The 4444-nt window shown below is 48.8% G+C and overlaps 1 pseudogene; it reads left to right on the top strand.

Annotated features, from left to right (window-relative positions):
* The first annotated feature begins 861 nt into the window (after positions 1-861).
* Positions 862-1173, top strand: LOC117868174 (annotated as a pseudogene).
* Positions 1174-4444: the final 3271 nt, after the last annotated feature.

Here is a 4444-nt window from a genome sequence, read left to right as displayed (position 1 = left end):
TTCAGAGTTAAGAACAACCTCCATTCCCGAGGTGTTCGTAACTCTGAGGTTCTATGGTATTGGAAGGATTCCATTCCTGCTTTAAGTCGGAATTCCAATGCAGCCTTAACTGTGGTGCCTCCATCATATTTTCCAGTGCAGAGACTTAATCTCTGTTTGAACTAAGGTAAAATAATGTTTCAAGAAAGTAACAGCATGAATTTTAAAGAGGGTTGAGGGATCCACCATTCCCCCAAGTATGTTTGTAATTAAAAACCCTGTGTCGTTTCTGCCCCTCCATTGTAGACTCGACCAAATAATTTAGGCTTGTAACTGTGTCTCAGGCCATCTCTGTTCCTAACTCTTGGAAAAACCAAAACTTTTGGACAAGTTTTAAATATGGTTTTGACATTCAGTGGTTAACTATAGAGGGAGTTTAAAAGGAGCATCTGCCCAACTTTTCTGTAAACAGCTCCTAGCACCATAGCATGACTCAAGGGAGCATGAGAAAGTTTCACAAAATTTGCAAAGCAGCCTAAAAGCTTTTGCTTCATCAGGGCATTCACTGGTGTGCTGACAATATGGACCTTTGCTTTCTACTATGTTACCTTAGGGTACCTCAACTCTACTGTACATACAGTCCTGTAGTGAGGTGGTGTGGCTCCCCGCTGCTCCGGAGGGGGAAGAGCCCATCCGGAGGCTGGAGTGGGTGGAGCTAGGGAGCTCTGAGCCCACCCCTCAGAGGATCAGGTGGCGACCCAGAAGTATAAAAGCTCACCCTCACAGCTTAGTCAGGCCCCAGCCACTGGAGAGACCAGACGGCTCCAGTCTAGCCTGTTTATTCTGATTATCTAAGCAGAGCGTTTCGAAGGTCATAGTATCATGTCTGGTCGTGGCAAAGGTGGTAAGGGGTTGGGAAAGGGGGGCGCTAAGCGCCATCGGAAGGTGCTTCGTGATAACATTTAAGGTATTACGAAGCCGGCTATTCGTCGTTTGGCGCGCCGTGGTGGTGTAAAGCGTATTTCTGGATTGATTTATGAAGAAACCCGAGGAGTACTGAAAGTGTTTCTAGAGAACGTTATCCATGATGCTATCACTTACACTGAACATACCAAGCGAAAGACTGTGACTGCCATGGACATGGTGTATGCTCTAAAACGCCAAGGTCGCACTCTCTATGGATTCGGGGACTAAGTTTTCATCCCGCTTTAAAGTTGAAACATCTCCAGTCTAGTTCGTGACTGGGAAGACCCCACGGCCCAAGGCGGCCGCCAGGACTGGCCGGGCCTGTCCTGCGCCCGCTATCTGGAGGAGCCACGGGGCCTGCCGATCAATCCCTGCCCTGACGAACCCATGGTCCTGGATCCCCCAGAGGCCAACACCAGGACCCAGGTAGGCCCCGAGGGGGAGTGTGGAAGTAGCCTGGGGGCAGCCGACCCCAGTCTGGCTGCAGCACTGCCAGAGCCTATGCCAGTGTGTTGCAGCCAGGATCCCCACTGACAGCATCGGGTCTTCTGCCGCTGCTAGGGCCCCGGGCTGGGATGCAGTGGAGTGGGAGGGCCTGTGTCCCCCCTGCCACCCAACCCGTGGGTGGCAGTCTCCCCCTGTCCCAGGCCTTTTGAGGCTTGGGGCCTACTATTGTTGCTCAGCCCTGACTGAGGGCCTGAGCTCCTGACTCAGCGTTTGTTGCCCCGCCCTGACCTAGGGCCCGGGCTTAATACTTTGTACTCGTTTGTTGCTCAGTCCTGACTGAGGGCCTGAGCTCCTGACGTAGCAGTATTGCCCGCCCTGAGCAGGGCCGAGTTTACCGTGTTCTTCCGGTTACAGCAAGAGCTGCCGAGGAAGACCCCACGGCCGGACGAATTTCCCAAGCTCACTGGTGTGTAGTGAGCCGGTGTGGCTCCCCACTGCCCCGGAGGGGGTCGAGTCCTGGCAAACTCTTGTACACGTCCCATTGACATCAATGAGATTTATGCACAGGGATGCAGGGCATAGTCTGACAGCAAGACAGCCATTACTAAAAGTGTGAGGGTGCCAAACCTCAGCCTTTCCTTCAAATCAAACTCAGCACTTCCTGTAGGTCACATCAGAACCAAATTTCTCTCTTCTAACCGCCAGCCACATGCAGCCCTATACCTGCGTTAATCTTCTTGTGAGGTCTGATTCTTTCTGTTGTGACTGATACGCTTCTCTAGTCAAATTTAGCCCGCTCCAAGGCTTCCCGGGGACCACAGTGGAGCTGGGAGGGGTGTGCTCTATTATACGGGCCATGGGACAGGAAGTTTGGAGACCTGGGGTCTATTCCTGGCTCTGCAATGGATCCACTGTGTGACCTTGGGCCAGTCATTTAATATTGCCAGCCTCTCTTATCTCCTGCTCTTGATCTTTTTTTATTTAGACAGTAAGCTCTGTGGGGCAAACATTTTCTCTCACACGTGCTTGTACAGCACCTAGCCCAATGGGGCCTCAATCCCAACTGAGACTGCTTAGTACGAGTATAATGAAAATGAATAATAATAATGCACAATAACACACATGTGTCTGAGGAATCTGCGTGGACTCTGTGTCCAAATCAACCTTGACTGAAATTTGAGCTTCATCCAGGACCTCTTCAGTAGAACTTTCTCTGAGAACTGCCTGTAGAAAGAAAGTTTTTGTGATTTTTTTTTTTTTCTCTTTTCTGTCTGGATACCTGCAGATTTTTCAGACTACTGCTGAGGTGTATTTTGTGCATTAGCCTGGTTCGCTGGCCTAGTCACAGGATAAAAGGACCGCATGGTTTTTCTCCTGTGTCCCTGACTGGATGAGGCTATCCCACCTGTGGCTATGTGGCAGGGAGGACTGCTCTGCAGCACCTCCTGCAGGGCCAAATGTGACACTGCAGCCTTAGTCTTGTTGGTAACCTGGTCCGAGTGAGTTTTCCTGAGTAGGGGATGTCAGGGTATCGATGCCATAAGCCGTAGACTCCATCACAGGCTGGTATTATCAATTTGCCCAGGATTAAATTTTTCATTATATGTACTAATGATTTTTATTCTACATTTTTTCCTGCTTCAAAAATTAGACTGTACTTTTCAAAGCACAGATGGAGTTGAAAATACCATAATCACAGAACAGGATACATTGTCCATGTGTGGGTAAATTAGACTTTTCCCAGGAAGCTGTTAAATGCATTATTTAGCATTTACAAAGGAAGTGATAATTAGAAAATACGCAAAGGAGGTTTTATTCCTGTAATTATGTTCAAAGTTGGAAGTTCCCACATGGTCAATGCTGGGTTAAAGAATTGTGGGGCTCTTCCTTAAACTACATAGTGCATGTGATACAGTTTGTAAATATAAGAACTCTATTATTATTGGAGTTAGATCTTTCTCAGTAGAAAACACTGACGCACCACTGACAGGGAAAAGATTCTGTGTTCTTATGCCAGAAGCTGGGAATGAGCGACAGGGGATGGATCACTCGATGATTACCTGTTCTGTTCATTCCCTCTTGGGCACGTGGCATTGCCACCAACTTTCTCCCGTGCTCCCCCCACCCCTGGCCCCACCCTAACTACACCCCATCTCCACCCCTGGCCCCGCCCCCATTCCAACCCCATCCCCAAACTCCCTGCCCTAACCCTGCCCCCTCCCTGCCCCTATTGGATCCCTTCCCCAAATCCCTGCCCCGGCCCCGCCTCTTCCCCCAGCACGCCACGTTCCCCCTCCTTCCCCGTCCTCCCTGCCCCACGAATCAGCTGTTTCGTGGAGCAAGTGCCAGGGGTGGGGGGAGAATCTGGATGCGGCACCGCACTCGCGGAGGAGGCAGAGGCAGTGGTGAGCTGGAACAGAGGGGTGGGGCGGGGCCATTGGGACTGCCGGTGGGTGCTGAGCACCCACCAATTTTTTTCTATGGGTGCTCCAGCCCCGGAGCACCCACGGAGTCGGCACCTATGGCACCTGGCATTGGCCACTGTCAGAAGACAGGATACTGGACTAGATGGACTTTTGGTCTGACCCAGTATGGCCATTTTTATGTTCTTACTGTATTTTGAGTATGGGAGAGTACAAGCAGAGACTGAATATAAGAATAAAAATTGTATAAGCCCCAGTGAGTGAGAGAAAGCATTACAGTATTCTGAAATGGAAGAAAACGTGTGTTTGTGTTTGGGGGTTTTTTGGTTAACATTACAACCACAGTTCTCAATTTTTTCCTATTTTTTAGTTCACTTTGTTACATTGTTTTCCGCAAACATGATTATTTTTTATAGAATTCTTCAGAACATAACATGTACCTGGTGTACTTAATTAAATTGGGTTATTCAATTTTCGAATAAATCATTAAATCCAAACAATTAAAACTGACACATTAATATACAACAAAGAATGGCCTTAATTACAGTTCTACAGAGGCATCTTCCAAGATTGGAGGCTAGTAGAATACTCTTTGATTACGTCACTAAGTCCAGGTTTTGCGTTAAGGC

This window comes from Trachemys scripta, chromosome 1, assembly GCF_013100865.1.
Source record: "Trachemys scripta elegans isolate TJP31775 chromosome 1, CAS_Tse_1.0, whole genome shotgun sequence".
NCBI lineage: Eukaryota > Metazoa > Chordata > Testudines > Emydidae > Trachemys > Trachemys scripta.
Note: the sequence above shows the minus strand (reverse complement) of the source record. Positions and strands in the feature narration are given on the sequence as shown.